The sequence below is a fragment of the Ursus americanus genome, chromosome 21 (genome assembly GCF_024610735.1).
Source record: "Ursus americanus isolate L20-20 chromosome 21, mUrsAme1.1.p, whole genome shotgun sequence".
NCBI lineage: Eukaryota > Metazoa > Chordata > Mammalia > Carnivora > Ursidae > Ursus > Ursus americanus.
In genome coordinates, this window is record NC_142147.1 from 19,850,250 (window position 1) to 19,869,270 (window position 19,021).

At 36.6% G+C, this 19,021-nt stretch overlaps 1 long non-coding RNA gene across 1 annotated transcript in view; it reads left to right on the forward strand.

Moving 5' to 3' along the window:
• The window catches only part of LOC148108227 (uncharacterized), a 28,307-nt gene that overhangs the window by 7,674 nt on the left and 1,612 nt on the right, over nucleotides 1–19,021 (forward strand). The window contains exon 2 of the long non-coding RNA XR_015720849.1: nucleotides 5,266–5,435. This is a non-coding gene — a long non-coding RNA (uncharacterized LOC148108227). The remainder of the gene's footprint in view (nucleotides 1–5,265; nucleotides 5,436–19,021) is intronic.

Sequence of the window (19,021 nt, forward strand, 5' to 3'; positions counted from 1 at the left end):
AGATGCTAAGAATTTGAGAAAATGGGCACAGCCAGATGTCCAGAAGAAGCAGGAAACAGAGAACAGGGATGAATTTAAAGGGTTTGAAGCTTCTAATCAGGAGATGACTCTTTTTTTTTTTTTTTAAGAGAGTTGAATTGACTTTTTATATGCAAATTTGGATCAGGAAATCCCATTTATACCCTAATGAGGGTGTGAAGCTCCTAGGAGTTCTCATCAGCCATTGGGCATTTGGCCTCCTGTAACTGGGAGTCAACTCTGGTTTTGTTTTGTTTTGTTTTTTTCTAATTCAAGTCAGATTGACAGAGTGTCTCCAGAAAAACCCTGACCTGCCTAGAGCTAGGTGATAAATAATTAAGGTGTTGGGAGAGATATGGTGGCTCTCACCTGCTTGATCCCTTCAGATGCCAGGGGCTTTCAGACTGTAAGGCTCTGAGAGAATGTTCTTTTCTGATGACTTAGACCTAGGAGACAATCAGTAGGAAGTAAAGCAATTATACTCATTGTGTAACTTAATGACACAATGTAATGTGTCTGCTAAGTGGATGTGAATATATGTGGGTTATTAAAGCAAGGTTATGGATCTGAAGAAAGCAATAACCAAACTCTAAAACATTTATGACAATATTTAACAAGCTAATATTAAGCAGACTTTTAAGAAGTTTCAAGCAACTTCATGTAATAAATGGAATTAACCAAAAAGAAACAGCAGCTCCAAAGAGTATCAGTCCAATCAATCTTTTTCTCATTTTGTAATAATTTATTTGTATTATTCTCTGAGACACTGTGAACATATGTGTTTATTTCTGCTTTGATGTATTGAAACTCATTACCAAAGGGCTTTTTCTAAATATCCTCTGAAATATTTATATAAATTACAGACATAACAATATTGTTTATAAATTGACTTTATTTTATTCTTTTTTTTTTTTTTTCCCCTCCACTGAAGGCTTAGTAAGCTCTAATCTAAGCATGTAATTGTGCTTCTGTTAGTGGGGACAGGGAGAAGATCTCAGGGTTTATAACTCTCCATCTGTGCTGGAAAGTTGACATTTGTTGCATAATATTGTTTTTGTCAAAAAACGAAAAACTGCAAAGTGTGTATGTGCAGGATAATGTGACCTTTTTATATATCAATAGCATTCACTCTTGCCGACTGTACTGTGGAGTGTTGATGCCATACACATTCCAAACTGAGGTTTTTGCTTTTTAATTTAATCCGTAAGTAAAGGAAATACTATGCAATTACTTTTTAAATTATTTTTTTTAATTTTGGAGAGAGATACGTAACTTAAAATTGATCATTTTAACCATGTTTAAGTATACAGTTCACTGACTTTAAATATACTCTCATTGCTATGCAGCCATTACCGCCATCCATCTCCCGAAATTTTCCTCATCTTGTAAAAGTGAAACCCGGTAACTATTAAAGAATAATGCCCTATTCCTCTCTCTCCCCTGCTTCTGACAACAGTCATTCTACTTTCTGTATCTATGAATTTGAATACACGAGATACCTCTTGTAGTGAAATCTCAGGTAGTATCTGTCCTTCTATGCCTGGCTTATTTCAGCTAATGTCTTCAAGGTTCATCCCAATTACAGCACGTATCAAAATTACATTTCTGTTTAAGGCTGAATACTAATGCATGGTAGGTATATAACACATTTTGTTTATCCATTCGTGCACTGATGGGTATTTAGATTATTTCCATCTTTTGGCTAATGAAAATAATGCTACTATGAACATGGGTATATGAATATCTGTTCAAGTTCCTGCTTTCAATTCTTTTGGTTATATACTCAGAAATAGAACATATGGTAATCCATTGTTTAATTATTTTGAGGAACTACCGTAACATTTTCTGTAACCGCTACTCCTTTTTATATTCCTACTAACAGTGTACAGGTATTCCAATTTCTCCATATCCTCACCAACACTGGTCGTTTTCTTTGTGTGTATGTTTTAAACAATAACTAAATGTGGTGAAGTTTTCCTCATTGCGGTTATAATTTGCATTTCCCTAATTAGTGATGTGGAGCATTGCTATTTATTTGGTGATGCTATTGGCCATTCGTTTATCTTCTTCAGGGAAATGTCTATTCAAATTATTTGCCCAATTTTTATTTTTTTATTTTTATTTTTTTAAAGAGATTATTTATTTATTTGACAGAGAGAGAGACAGCCAGCGAGAGAGGGAACACAAGCAGGGGGAGTGGGAGAGGAAGAAGCAGGCTCCAGTGAGGAGCCTGATGCAGGGCTCGATCCCAGAAGGCCAGGATCATGCCCTGAGCCAAAGGCAGATGCTTAACGACTGAGCCACCCAGGCGCCCCATATTTGCCCCATTTTTAATCAGGTTGTTTTATTCTTGTTGAGTAAATTATGTTCTTAGATGAATTCTTTTTCCCATTTTAGTGTTTTTAAATTCATGGCTTTGGGCTTTATTCAAGTCTTTTAGCAACAACAGATAAGGTTTCCCTGTGTAAATTTTCATGGATTGTCTCTTTTCCTCTTTCATCATGAATGTACATGTTTTACTAAATACTTTGGCTGGTGACCTATTTTAAGCTGAACTGAAGTGTTATCTGAAGATTAACTCATAAAGCAATGAAGTAATGGTCAAAAAGGCCAAACCAGTTACCTCTTATAATTTAAATTTCTCTAAAGGAGGTCAAAGAAAACTAGTAGTTATTAGCTGTGTCTTATAAAAATTAGGAGTTGGTGTAAGTGAATTTTACCTTAGAAATAATAGAGGTGAATTTGGTTGAAAGTGTTCTAGTAAACCACAAGTAGCAGCAACCAGACCCCAGAGAAATGGGATCTTTGTCATCTCCAGTTGTCTTTGTCATCTCCAATTAGATACCACTGGAAAAGTGGTACATCTAAAACAAAATTTACCATTCCCCTCCAAAACCTGACATTCAGTTTAGTTCTCCCTTCCAGGCAATATTACTACTACCCACTGATGCGTTCAAGTCCAAAGCTTGACAAACATCTTTGATTCTTACGCAGTCTCTCTCACCACCACCCCCGACCCAGTCCAAGTATGAATTCTTACAAGTGGCTCACAGATTTATCAACTTTTTTCATACCTTTTGTTATTTCCATGTGCTAGGTCATTGTGGTTGGCATACTGGAATAATTTCATAACTGGCCTCTGGATTTCATTTTGTCTTTCAGCCCATTTTCTGACATCAAATATCTTTCTAAAATACAACTGGCTAACATATTCCTCTTATCTAATATATTTTTACAAGGTTCTCGGTGCCCTTAGGATGAAGTCAAAAGCCCTGATTTAGCTTGAAAGGACTATTATGACTGTGCCATGCTCTTTTATCTCTGCACACTCTTCTTTTCTCTTCCCTTAACCTTCTGCCTCTCTTCACTTCCTTGAATGCATATGTTCAATTCTGGGACTTTGTACTCCTTGTCGTCTGTGCCTGAAATACCCCTTACCTCTCTTACTTTTGCAAAGCTGACTTTTATTTCTATAGCAGTTGTTAATGTAGAAGAAATTCCATAGCTATCTTCTCTTGACCCACAAATCTGAGTAAACTGGTCCAACTTCCTGCTTTCACTCAACCTATGATTCCCCTAAAGACATTTATCACATTGTGTTATACTGGCCTTTTAATTAATCTGTACTTCCACCAGACTAAAATTACATGAGGGAAAATAACACATCCATTTTGTACATAATTTTATTCATTCCTCTACCCTAATGCTTGGTGTTATGGATTGAATTGTGTCCCTGCAAAATTTGTAGGTTGAAGTCCTAACCTTCAGTATCTCAAAATGTGACACTATGTGGAGATAAGGACTATAGTAATTAAGATTAAATAAAGTTATATAAATGGGCCCCAAACCAGTCTGACTGGTGTCCTTATAAGAAGAGGAGGAGATACCAGGTATGTGTGCACAGAGGAAAGATCATGGGAGGATACAACAAGAAGGTGAATATTTACAAACCAAGGAGAGAGATCTCAGAAGAAACCAAACCAGCCAAAATCTTAATTTTGGTCTTCTAGTCTCTAGAACTATGAGAAATAAGTTTGGGTTATTTAAGTCACTCAGTCTGTGGTATTTTGTGCTGGCAGCTCTACTAGACTAATACACTTGATAAATGTAGATAGTCAACAAAAATGTGTTGAATTAATGAAACACAGATACAGTCAAGGAAGATTTTTATGGATTTTTAATTGAACTTTGCTTTATTTAATTTGCACAAGTTCTGCACGTGCTGTGAATCATTTATTCTGCTTTTTTTTTTTTTTTTTTTTTTTTTTTTTTTTTTTTAACTGTAACAACCTTGCAAGTTAGCCATTATTACCTCCACTTTTCAGGTGAGGAACTGAAGCTCAGAAAGTTTCACTGAGTCTTCTAAGGATACCCAATTAGTGGTAAAGATGAATTTAAAACCTGTGTGACTGGTTCTAAGTTCAGAACATTACTATGATAACCTAATGCCTCCTACATCATCTCCTCTGATCACATTCACTTCATTTCAGTTATCTTATAAAGCGATAGCATACTTTTCTTTGGATACTGATTTCTAAAATAATGGAGCACTTGAATTTAAGTATGGTTTTATGATGCATGATACTTTAGATAAACCACATGAATTAGCTTGAGAGATAAGATTTGCTCAATTTTGGTCTACAATTGGCTTGAGTCTATCAGGTGTTAATTATTTGATGAATTTAGAAAGTTCGCATTAAAATGCCAGTATAAAAGCATGTTTTGATTGTGAAAACCATATAATTCATATGTGAGAGTTTATTTTTAAATAAATTAATTATTCTTGCAGCACACATTTAAACCTTAGTCCAATAGTATGATATGGTTGAAAGCCTATTCAGTTTAGTGTGAGAGGCAGCTGGGTTCATATCTCACCTCTAAGACCTACAAGTTCTTGATGTTCTTGATTCTCAGGTCCTCTCCTTAGATGCCAGTTTTCTTTAAAATAATGTGAACCCCAAAGAATGGTTGTGGGGCTAGAAAGAGCAAACTCATATAAAACTCTGACACATTTTCAATCGATATTATTACCATTACCTTTGACATGAAGGAAGAAAGAATTACTTTAAGATGTTATAATAGGACATTTCCTCAAATCTAGAGTAATTAAACCATATCTAAAATTATTAGGAAAAAAACTGGAAATACTGACTTTGCATAGTTTACCTAAAGCAATGTCTTGCAAGCATAAAACTCTCAGGACATCTCAAATACTTTGTCAGTAACACTCCTTTCCTTTCCTTACAGTACTTCCAAATGGCTACTATCCATGATGCATTGGAAGATCACCTTTCTATCCCTGCATGTATACAGTAAGAGCAGAGCCTGAGGGAAAAATGGTGGCTGGTGCTTTGGTGATGTCTCAGGAACTGTGTTTCCAAGCTACAAGAAAGAGGAGCTTCACCTTTGCCACACCTGTAAGTTATCTTTAAGCTTGCTTCAGCATTTTTTCTTATTTCACCCATGATCATCTCCTTTATTAACAGAAGGTCAGTTCTTTCACTGTCGTAAAGAAATCTTTAAAATCATGTCTATTCACTGTTAAACTATTAGGGCTGACAAGTGGAAGGGAATGGCCTAGTGTTCCCAATAACTTACTCTTAGTAACTGTTATGGGACCTGTGCATGAATAAGGGCTTGCTACAAATCTGGCATGCTCTGGTTGTATTTAGTTTGCTGCTGAATGTGTCATGAGTTCATGAGCTCTGCCAAGTTCACCGTGGAAGAAAGTGTCCCCCTCCGTCTTTCTTAATAGGTTGGTAAGCTTCAGTCATTTCTTCATTATTTCTAACATGTTTTTAAAGAACTGGCCTAAATGTTGCTTGTCTCTTCTTTGAAGGCCTCTAAGTCACTTGAAAATAATGAATTTTATATATATCCCCCAAAAGATACCCATCTATGCTGTTTCTGATAATGCTGCCTTTTCTGTGTTTGACTAAAGTACTTATCTGTATTTCCATCAATGTCTACTTGGCTATGTGTCCAACTAAAATATACATATTGTCTGGGATGTCAACAAGGTGTCAGAATAGAAGGTCCCTGGCTATAGCTCCCAGTCACAGAAAGAACAACAAGCAGTTATCCACAGATAATGATTTTGTGAAAATCCTAGAACCCAGAGTGAGGGTAAAGGACCCCCTTGGACCACAAAATGCAAGAAAAGCCACATTGGAAGGTTACAGGGAGTAGTTTCACTTTTACTGCATCAACTTTCTCCCAGGCTGACATAATGCCACACTGAGAGGGAATCCCTGCCCTGACAGTTTCTCCATTGGAGAACAGAACGCCCCAAGCAGATATCCAGTTTCCACAGCATTCCAAGCTACTTCCTAAGTGGTCTGTGCAATTCTTTTTCATGGGGAAGTGGCAGGGCTAGGTTACTTGGGGAAAGCTAGGAACAAAGAAGGGGTCCAGGCTCACATTGACCAGTGGCGGCACTGCATCCCTGCTGGCAGTATCACCTGGCAGGTGAGTGCAGCCAGCCTTTTGGCCGACCCATGGAGCAGACCTAGTGGCCTGTTTTGCTAAAGAGCACAGTTGGCAGTTCTGCCAGGCTCCTGTTTCCAGCTGGCAGTCCGGCCCAGCAACAGAGCACAGCTGTTGGCCCCACCCAGACAGGGAGCTTCATAGTAGTGAAGATATGGAAACAACCTAACTGTCCATTGATGGATGAATAGGTAAAGAAGATGTGATGTATATAAGCAATGGAATATTATTCAGCCATGAGGAAAAGAATATTCTGCTATTTGCAATAACATGCAATAACATTTGGATTTTGAAGGCATTGTGCTAAGAGAAATAAGACAGAGAAAGACAAACACTGTATGACCTCAGCTATATTTGGGATCTAAAACAGTTGAAATAGTTAGGATGGTGGTTGTCAGGGGCCGAAGGATGGGAGAAATGACGAGATATTGGTCAAAGGATACAGGCTTTCATTTATAAGATGAAAATGTTCTTGGGATCTAATGTACAGTATTGTGAGTTTAGCTAATTTTACGCTCTTGTGTACTTGAAATATGCTAAGAAAGAAGATCTTAAATGTTCTCACCACACACAGTGTTATCTATGTGAGGTGATAGATGTGTTAGCTAACTTGATTATGGTAATCATTTCTATATATATATATATATGTATGTATATGTATACACATATATACATATATACACACACACGTGTATATATCATGTTGAATACATTAAATATATGAAATGTATTAATACCTCAATAAAATAAAAATATAGCGATATAGATGGTACTTATTAAGAATAGTGAGAGGTAGCATACAGAGAAGGCAGAATACCGTTTATTTTTATTATTGTCATATAATTGTTATTCGGCTTTTATAAAATAAATATATAATTATTTCTGGAATTTGAAAAATTCAGAAAAATAACCACAAGTAATTCTTTCACAGTCTGTCTCAGAGAACCATCGTCATTATAATTTTCTATAATTTGTTTAATTTCCTTTTATGCATATGTTCATTTGTGACAATATAACATTATATATAAATATAATTCTATAGTTTTATAATATTAACTTAATGGTTAAAAATTCCTATATTATGAGAATTCTGTGAATGTTACTCATGACTACATAATTTTCCATCCCATAGATGTAGTTCCGTTTATCTTTCTTTTCATTTCCATTTGGTGTATATTTAAATTGCTTAATATTTATAAATTTTAAAAAATGGACAAATGTTGAGGTATTTTATTGACGCTCTAATTCTCCAAGGAGAATAGCTTCAAAATCACTGAATTCAATTATGGTGATGGATTATTTGGGTGCAGGGATTGTATCTCACCCTTATAGCTCCAAGCTATTGAAAAATTTCTGCCATGTGGTATCAACTCAAATATTTGTGAGAAAATGAAATAATGAATGACTAATATCTATAAATCCATACTACAAAATTGCTTTCTTTCTGGTTGGCATGTCTAGACAAGGATCTGGGTAAACATAATAAGCTATAAAAAGTCAGTAGCAGATATTTATTTAGAATACCAATATGCAGTGACCTCTGAAGTAATATTAGTTGCTCTCAATAGCATGTGCTTATTGGGCAGAGGCCAAGTCCCTGGGAGCAGAACTTGTAGATATTGTCAAATGGGAGTTAGCCAGCAATCTGAGGCCTTCGCTCCAAGAGATAAGGTAGAACTGGGCTTGACTTAAACTGAAAATGATATTCAAAACCGTGTGCATGTGTAGGCATGGTATTACATCAATTGTCTTCAAAAAGTAGCAACCACAAGGCCTCCACTGTATCAGTATGGGAGAATAAAACATCTAGGTCTTATACCCCCAACAACTTACCTTATCCATGATCTCCATACCACTTTTTTTTCTTTATTCTCATTCACATAAACACAACACTTTTGTAGTCTGAAGGACTAGTTCAAACCTAAATGTTGGCACGGATAAATTAGCTGTGTCTTATTTCCCTTTGTCCATTTCCCAGGATTATTGGGAAGATTAGGTGATGTGGTTATCTATGAGGCACAATTCCAAGGAGCAGGGAAGTACATAAGGAGTTATAGTTTCTGACCCTCCCCCTATCTTAGAGTTGATGACATTTAGCTTAAATAATTTAAAGAGATTGATTTTTATTTAAAACAAAGCAAGTAACAACAATAAACTGCTTGAATCTCTGAGAGTCAACATTATAGGGCCATTAAAATTTGTGAGCTGGGAAATTCCATGATAAAAAATGAAACTCTAGGAGAAATATTTTGTCAGCATTTATAAAAGGTAGATTGGAAGTGGACAAGGGAATTGAACATGAAGATAATAGCAGTTGTAGAACTATTTGTAAGAATACTTTATCAAAAAAAATATATATATGAGACCATGAAATTTGGAATTTCTTAATTTCCAGGATAAGAAGAAAGGCATCATAAAGTTGTACATGTTTATTACTTAGACTGTTTTCATTAGTATTTATTCCAAGAAAGAAAGTACTTTGTCCTTAGATCAAATAAAAGAGAAGGAGACAAAATATTTTGTTTGTAGGCACATGCACCAACTACATTCAAAATAGATGGAATGTCAGTGAAACCCAAGTGAAGAAGATTAGTCACTTCTAACATGTTAAGTCTTACAACTTAAAAATATTGAGAAGACACAAAAGAGTTAATGCACTGTACCTTCTATAAGAGTCTAACTTAATACCCTTCTCCTTTGACTAGGCCATAAGAATAACCAGATCCAAAAATCATCCCCAAAGGGATGTTATACGAAACTAAATAATTTTACCTTCAATTAATCACACTTATTATGACTTTGCCATTAATGAGGAATATACTCTGCTACCTTTATAAATAACTAATACCACAGTAGTTTATAGATCCCCCTGTTGTAGTGGGGTGGGATGGGTTGATGAGGGAAAAGGTACTACTATTTCTTATTGGAGTATCGTTACTTATGAAGATAATTCTATTTTCTCCTGACGTTTATTATTGGCGTTAATAGTTGGCACTCAGTTTTTACAAAGAAACTTGAGTGCCACCAATTCCCCAAGGTTATTATATGCACAATGAATACATATACATATACATATACTAGCTGTAACTACCAAGTGACTGGCTCCCACACACCAGTTTCCTTGTCTGAGATTAAAATTCCTGTAAAATTATAAATCAATTTAGTTCATGGAGTTCTTGATTGCTCACAAAGGAAGATGTTCAATTCATGGTCCCCAAGGGTTTGCAAGTACCCATAATTGAAATGCTTTAAATTGTACGTAGAACAGGAATAGAGAATTCAGATGCAATTGAAATGTTTTTGTATATGTTCAGTTGAAATGGGAACATGTAGCATAATTGCATTATGATAGTAAAGCATTATTTCATATCAATAGTAATAACTGGATTTTGTTTAGGGAATAAAATTAATTGCCCTGCACTTCATTTGGTCTGGAAACATGAGCCAAGTAACTTTGTTTTGATTGCTCCTTGGAAGGTGATTAAAAGTAGATAATCATTTTGTCACAAAGGCCAGTACAGAAGCACAACTGAATAAGCCATGAGTGGTGAATGTGAACTCCATTCTGATTGGGGGTTTCAACTATGAAATCCATTAGATTTGCTCCTTTTGTTTAAGCAGCTGTTGATCTGCAAATATATTCAGTGTAAATGTTTATATTAAACATTTAGACACAGTGTGCAGTTTGCATTGTTTTAATCCAGTAAAAAGGTATCCACAGGCACCCAGTTTTGCATCTGTTTGCTTTATAATGGATCTAAACACATTACCATGAAGTTGTTTCTTTTTTCTCCCCAAATGAGCTTTGCGTGCCCACACGCAAGTATTTTGGTGAATTGTTGGCAAGTTATCTTTCCGAAGTGAAATTAAACCTTAGAAAATATCCCTAGACATTAAATTCGAGGGCCAGTCTCTCTCCTTAGTGGTGCCTCCAAGTGTTATGGGAAAGTGAAAATTGTCTGGAATTTATTCCAAAGAGACATATTTAATGGTGACTCCATAAATAATGTTGTTGGATGGTAAACTGACGTTCATGGTTTAAGTGTAACTTAGTTGTTTTTGTCAGTAGAATGTAGTATGTTAGCTCCATATTGGTGACTCTTTTAACATCAAGATGTATATGACAGTGGATCAGAAAAGAAGTGGCCCAGGACTCCTGTTAATCACCTTTTTTATTTTAAAAGTCTTATTATCACTTTAAGTATCCATAATCCTTTTTCAGTATAATAAGCTTAGAATTTGTTCAAACAATGGCATTTATTAAGACTTTATTTGGACTCTTTAGTATAGCATGCTTGGTAGTTAGATGGAAGCTGTGTAAACCTTGTACTGTTAGAACCTCTCTAAAGTTCGGTTTAAACACTCATGAAAATCACGTGATTTGTACCATAGAGGTTTATTGTGAAGTTTGAATGGGACATTGTAATTGACATCACCAATCGGTGATGTCTGCATATAGCAAGTGAAAATATATAACTACTTCCTTCTTTAGGCAGTTTTAGCATAATCCAGGAGAAAGGTTTGGCCTGCATGAGTTCCTGATGCTTTAGTTTCTTTTTTGTAACCTTCTAACACACCATGTGACAGCTGGGACAGGAATAGCCAGTACGGAGGCAAATGATTTTTTTGTTGTTGTTTTTTTAAGATTTTATTTATTTGACAGAGAGAGAGAGAGAGAGAGAGAGAGAGAGACAGCCAATGAGAGAGGGAACACAAGCAGGCGGAGTGGGAGAGGAAGAATCAGGCTCCCAGGAGAGGAGCCCGCGATGCGGGGCTTGATCCCAGGACCTGGGATCACGCCCTGAGCCAAAGGCAGACACTTAACGACTGAGCCACCCAGGTGCCCCCAGAGGCAAATGATTTTTGAAATGCCACCAAGTCTGTAGAAGAACAACTTGATGCAGTTTTCTGTCTGAGAGTTACTTTGACCCCATTCCCTGTTGCTGCTGATGGAGACTTAAGACTGCACATAGAGGAAGGGAAGGATGGTGAACCGAATGTGCTACTTGGGTCTTTGTCTGTTTTCAGATTTTTGTTTCCCAGGCACTTGGTATAAGCCTTTTATTATTTGCTTTATAGTTTCTGTGTTTCTTACTGAATGTATCACAAGGATCCTATAAGCTAAATGAATGACTTCTTAGACAAAACTAAGTGTTTTTCAAAAGCTATTTGAACAGTATCACTGATATACTAAACCTTTAACTCTGTCTTACATAACCACACATTTCTTCTCATTTCTCTTTAGAAGCCTCCATAAATAGTTGGTGATAGGTGTGATAGAGGTCAAATGAATAGAAATTAGGATTTTAACCTTATTATTGAATTAATGGTATATCCCCAGTACTGCCATTGGAGAGACACTACCTTTCCTATGTACTTGGGAAGAGTAATTGGATGAACAGAATCAGGAGATAATGATTGTAAAACCTGGCATTTGTACTTCGCCTCACTCCTTTGCAGAGCACAATAACCAAATATCATTTGGTTATTGTTTTATTTTAGTATGTCAGGTGTTGCGCCCTGGATCTCACAACCCATTTGCCTTAGAGGGGAGAAAACTGTGTAGCCCTTTACGATTTGGCTGCAGCCTAACTTCCAGAGTTTTCTCAAGAGAGGATCTTCAAAATAAATTGAATTGATGCAGAACTATGAAAGAGAATATTAGAAGGGAATTAATTTAGTCTAAGGCTTCAGGAGAGGCATCCCTAAGGTAGCACATGTTGAAATGTGCAGGATGCCGAACAGTCAACTGTGTAGGAAGTGGGATGGGGGAAAGGCTTTCTTAGTTTAGGAAATAGCAGCAGAGGAGAGTAGAGGAACAAGGGCCATTGGTGGAACTAAAAGAAAGGGAGTGTATGTTGAGGAAAGCATGAGAGAGAGACAGAGACAGAGGGAGAGAGAGAACCACTGAGTGAGATGGCAAGAGTGAGTGATGGCTGGCTGAGAGATAAGAGATGAGAGAAAAGGGGAAAAATGGGAAGTTAGGAGGGAGGACAAAGAAAGAAAGAAGGCGAGGAAAGAAAATGGGAATTGGGTAAATGTGGGAAAGGGATAGGGATTCAGGGCTAGAACAGTCAGAGCATTTTAAGCCACATTCAAATTTTGGACATTCTAGTTATGAAAGCACTTGGAGTGCTTTCATGCCATGCCATGATCAAATTTGAGAAGTGTGGTTCCATAAAGAAAAGAGGATGATTTTTTCCCTTTAGAAGCTTAAAATCTAGGGGTGCCTGGGTGGCTCAGTCTATTGAACATTCCACTCCTGATTTCAGCTCAGATCATAGTCTCAGAGTACTGAGATCAAGTCCCCCAACGGGCTTCTTGCTCAACATGGAGTCTACTTGTGATTCTCTCCCTCTCCCATTGCTCCTCCCCCTGCTTGTACACTCTCTCCCTCGCTCCCTAAAATAAATATATAAAATCTTTAAAGAGTTTAAAATCTAATAGAGGAAGAAAAATACTGCAGAATGGCATAAGCAACATGATATGAGTAAGTAAAGGGGGCTATCATGATTTATAGAAAGAAAACCATTCCAAACCTGAAGGAGAAGATGGAACATAAATTGATATCTGAGATGAGTCTTTAAAGAATTAATAACTGTCAGAGGGAAAATAAGTAAATATGTCCCAGGCAGAGGAAACAACCTAGGATGGTCATACTAAAAGAAGGAAGGAAGGAAGGAAGGAAGGAAGGAAGGAAGGAAGGAAGGGAGGGAGGGAGGGAGGAAGGAAGGAAGGAAGGAAGGAAGGAAGGAAAGGAGGGAGGGAGGGAGGGAGGGAGGAGGGGAGGGGTAAAACAAAATAACAAGTGTCGGGAAGGATGTGGAGAAATGCAAACACTTTGCTGGTGGGAATAGAAAATGGTTCATCTGCTATGGAAAACAGTTTGGCAGTCCTTCATAAAGATAAACATAAAATTACCACATAATCCAGCAATTACAGTCCTAGGTGTATACTCAAAATAATTGAAAACAGATATTCGAACAAATAGGTGCATACACATGCTATTCGTAATAGTCAAAATGTGGGAACAACTCAAATGCCCATCAGCAGATGAATAGGTAAACAAATTGAGGAATGTACATACAGAGGAATATTATTCATCCATAAAAAGGGAACAAAGTACAGATACATGCTACAGTATAGATAAACCTCAACAGTATTATGCTGAGTGTAAGAAGCCATACACTTAAGGTCATATAGAACATGATTCCATTTATATGAAAGATCTAGAATAGGTAAATCCATAGAAAGAGAGAACAGATTACTATTTGCCAAGGGCTAGAGAGGAAAAATAGGGAATGATTGTTTAATGGCCATATGGCTTTCTTTTCAAGTATTAGAAAGATTTTGTAACTAGATAGAGGTAGCGTTTGAACAATATTGTGAATGTACTAAATGCCACTAAATTGTTCACTTTAAATGGTTAATATTATATTTTATGAATTTCCCCTCAATAAAAATAAAACTGAGAATTTTAAGCTTCATGCTTAAAGTTATAGGGAGTTCTGAGAAGGAGAAACAATTTAAAAAATGGAAGATAAAGAGCAGAGGAAGGAGGAGAGGGAGGAAAGAAGAAAGGAAAGGAAGATGGCAGATCTCACATGTGTTTCTGAAAGATGACTCTGCCAAAAAATAAAATGAAATAAAATAAAATGAATAAAGTCCCAAAGGGGAGGTGACGTCTTCTGTTCATCGAGGTTTAGATTTCCTGGGGACAGGTCTGGGAAGAAGTCTGAATCTGAAATGTGTATATGGGTGCACTGTTTAAACCTTGTCATCAAAAGAGCTGTTCCTTTAAAAATGATTTTAGGATGAGCACTTCAAGTCCACATTTTCTAACTAGCCATCAGGTCTTATAATTATTTTTAGGCTGAAAAGTTTTAGAGAAAATGTTAGAGCAAAACTCAGAAATATCCTCAGGGAGGTCACATTGTATAAAGCATCTCTGCAGAGAGCTGGGTTTCACAGAGTTAGGACACAGCAGAGCCAATTATCCGAAGATTTATGAGCAAATTGGTCTGACTGGTAAAGACAGGACATAAGCCAGTAACAAAATTTTGATTTTTATTCCCAAACTTTAAAGTGTATGTTTTTGTGTGTATGTGTGTGTGCACACGTGTGCGTGCACGTGCCTAACCAAGGAATTATAAAATGTTGAATTCTGTGATTGACATGACATCCTAGGAAAGAATAAATGAAAAGTCTTTCCTGATGTTTGGGGTACAGACCATATGATCTAACAGATCAGCTCACACTAAGCAATTGACATGAGAGGATAGAACGGCTTTATGATTCCTATTGGCCAAGTTCTATCCAAACAGTGCTGGGGATATAAATTGGTGCAGCCGCTATGATAAACGGCATGGGTTTTTTCAAAAAGCTAAAAATAGAAACATCATATGATCCAGCAGTCCCACTGCTGGATATTGACCGTAAATATGAAAACACTAAATTCAAAAAGATATATGCACCCTTATTTTATTGCAGCATTATTTACAGTAGCAAAGATATGGAAGCATCCCAGGTAGCCATCTATATATGAAGGGATAAAGAAAATGTGATACACACACACACACACACACACACACACACACACACACACATATACGTATAATGGAATATTACTCAAGCATAAACAAGAATGAGATCTTGCCATTTGTGACAAAATGGATGGACCTGGAGTATATTATGCTAAGTGAAATAGGTCAGAGAAAGACAAATAGTGTATGATTTCACTTATATGTGGAATCACATATACACAGATACACACACACGCACACATGCACACACAAACGGCCTCATAAATACTGAAAACAGACTGGTGGTTGCCAGAAGTTGGGCAGTGAGGGGATGGTTGACATAGGTGAAGGTGATTAAGAGGTACATACAAACATCCAGTTATAAAATAAGTAAGTCATAGGGATGAAAAGTAGAGCATAGAGAATATAGTCAGAAGTATTACAATAACATTGTATAGTGACAGATGGTGACTACACTTCTGTGGTGACCATTTTATAATGTACAGAATTGTCAAATCACTATGTTGTACACATGAAATGAATATAACATTGTATGCCAACTGTAATTCAAATTTAAAAAATGAAAGAAAAACAAATACTGCTTGGAATAAAGAGATTAATGAAGGTAATCTTAGCTAAATATCTTCTTGGGTCTCATTCATGTTTTTGTATCGTGAGTGTGTTGAAGATAAGTCGTTCTCTAACTTATTTTGCATAAGAAATCACTGAGGGAAGGTGTTAAAATGCAAATTTTTGGGCCCCAGACAAATATACTCTGACCCAGTTATTACTTGATCCTGATATTAATAGCATGAGAGATACTGAAATGGCACTGTTTAAGGTTTAAGGTACCTTCCTGCTCAAGCATTCTATGGTTCAGTAATCTTATCTTGCTTTCTATGGCAAGAGTATCTTTACCAGCCATGATGAATCACATCCATAGAATTTTTTGGACATAACCAATTACACACATAGTCATGTTGATTTCTTCTTCAAGCAAAATACATTGACAGTGTTTTTTCTTTAATCACACTATGAAAAATATAAAGGGTCTAGAAGTAAGTAGTGAATTGAATGAAAACCCTAAGACTTGTGGTTTCTGAGTTAAGATTTTTATAGCTAGGTTTATTTCAACTCTGGTATACAGGTATCCCCGCTTTTCAAAAGTTTTTGTTATACCACTTCAGTTTTATGAAAGACCTGTATTAATACCTGTTTTTGCTAACAAAAAAAAAAATCTGAAGAGGATTTTTACTTTTACAGGGAAAGGCAAAAAGCGAAAATAGCGGTTAATGTCTGGTTTTGCAGCAAGCCGTTATAAAGGGCCTCTGAGCAGGGAGAGCTGCACCACCAAGCTCCTTCCCTGAGAACTACACTCAGCATCTCCCACATCAAGCTGCCATAGCTTTGAACTGTGTCTGTGAGCATCTGTGCTTTATCTCAATTTATTTTGTGCATCCATTAGCAAGATGTGTCCAAAAGTATCAGAAAAACCTAAGGTTATTTTTTGGGTCTGGGAACACTCAAAATTTTCCCTATAAATTAATGGTAACTGCTTCTTCACTTGATAGCATTTCACTTTACAAAAGTTTTCATAGGAACACTCTGCTTTCAGATAGTTAGGGAAACCTATATTAAGCTACCATTTATTTATTACCCATGATAAACCAGACACTAGCATAGGTGATTTTCAAAGACAGTAGAGCATCAACTCATGATGTGAAGAACACCAAGGTCAGACAACCTTATAAAGATATAGTTGCATTAAAATGCAATAAGTATAATTAATGCAGTAGAGAAACAGTACCTGAGAGGACTAATTAGTTTGTTTCAGCACCTGAGAAGTTTTTTTTTTTTTTTTTTTTTAAAGATTTTATTTATTTATTTATTCGATAGAGATAGAGACAGCCAGCGAGAGAGGGAACACAAGCAGGGGGAGTGGGAGAGGAAGAAGCAGGCTCATAGCGGAAGAGCCTGATGTGGGGCTCGATCCCATAATGCCAGGATCACGCCCTGAGCCGAAGGCAGACGCTCAACCGCTGTGCCACCCAGGCGCCCCAGCACCTGAGAAGTTTTAATACAGAATTTAGGCATATGAAATATTTTATTTAGTTAAGGAGAGACATTCAGGTGATAATACAGTGGATATCAGTTAGATTTGAATAGATCAGAAAGGTATTTGGAGACATCTATGTTTTGTATTAAATTATATGCACTAGGGTTCGTGCACCTGAATAAATGCTTCTGTAAGACCTGCCAATTGGAAAACCAGACAACCTAGGATTTAACATCAAGCATGTAACTGACTCTAAGCAGTAAATTCCTGACTCATCTTGGCGCAGCTAGCTGACTAGGGGACAGGAAGTAAGATGGCTATGCTAAGGGAAAATAGAACATATTGAAGGGTGTCTATATATCAAATGCTTTAATACCCTCCCATAATTCACCTGGGTAGGATGGAGACATCCACATAAAGCCAGGAGGGTGGGGGAAAGGTAACTAGTATTAATTGAGGGTCATGCTGTGGCAGGCACTGTTCTGAATGCTGTGTGTGTGTGTGTGTGTGTGTGTGTGTGTGTGTGTGTGTATATATATATATATATATATATATATATATATATATATAATCTGATCTTCTAACTATAATGTGAAGTAAGTGCCATAATTGTGTCTGATTTGCTGCTACAGAAAATAGGGTTTAAGAGGCTAAGTGTTTTGCCCAAGATCAGACAGCTGGTAGCAGAACCAGATGTAACCTATGTTTATTTGATATGAAAATTTTTGTCCTTTGCCTTGACCATCCCACAGTACCGCTCTCTAGCAAGCAAGGGAGCTCTAAGACATAGTAGATACAGATGTTGCATCAGTTTAACATTTTTAAGCTTCTCATGAATACAGGAAAAGAAACCACAATGGAAAAGAAAGCAAGCTAATTAATAGTTTTCTCCTATCAGACAAAGACAGGACCATTAGAGTTTTCCACTTGTACCCAGAATCACAGTACCCCTCTGAATGCTCCATCTATCAATTCACAGCATGAAAACAATCAAATTACAGTCTTTGAAAGAAAGGTAAATCCAGCCAGGAGATTGATGTTTTTTAAATGAGCAGAATTTGCTGAGCTAGCTTACAGAAAGTGGCACGTTATTAGACAGTTGTAGCTGTAAAAGAGAAAAAGGTATCATACAGACATGTGTCCTAGTGAGATGTCTTTAATGTAGAGGCAAGCTGTTCAGCTCACAGACTCTGAGGTTGGCCATTGTCCAAGAAGCTTACTCACCCCCACATAGATATGATGGCTAGGAGGTAATGCAGCATACAGAATTATATGCCATTTTGCCAGATTTACTCATTTAGAGATCACTTTCATAGCCTGACCCATTGCTATCATAAGAGAAAAAAAAATCATTTCTTCACAACGCATGTTTCATGACTGCTCTGTTATCATGAATATTAGTGCTATAAATTAAACAAAATATTTACAAAGGTAATGTTGAGAGGGAGGAGTAACTGAACGACAAATTGATTGTGTCTTATTAAAAGTTTACTACAGTTGACACATTTCAGAACAGTTTTAAGAATTCAGAAGACTTGAAGGAACACCCAGTCAGATGGTCCCATTTTACAGTTGGAGATCATGGAAGATACATAACTTTGCCAAAGTCAATGAGAAAATTGATGGCAGGGTGTCAATTAAAATCTGAGTTTTCTAAATCTCATCCAGTGATCTTTCTGATTTGGTATGTTGATGTAGTTTTTCTCTCTTTACATTTGTAAAATGTCTGTATGATACTCAGTGTATAATCCAGAGGTCAGTTAGGCCAAACAGTCCTTTGATATTGAGTCATAATAGATATTACTTCCTATTTAGAGGAGAATTTAAGTCTTTGTCCCTCTCTGACCATTTATGGATTTGGTTGAATTTTTCCATCACATTCCTGCTTCCAATTTCTTTCTTCAACTGAATGAGAAAAATTCTCATTTTTCTGTATATA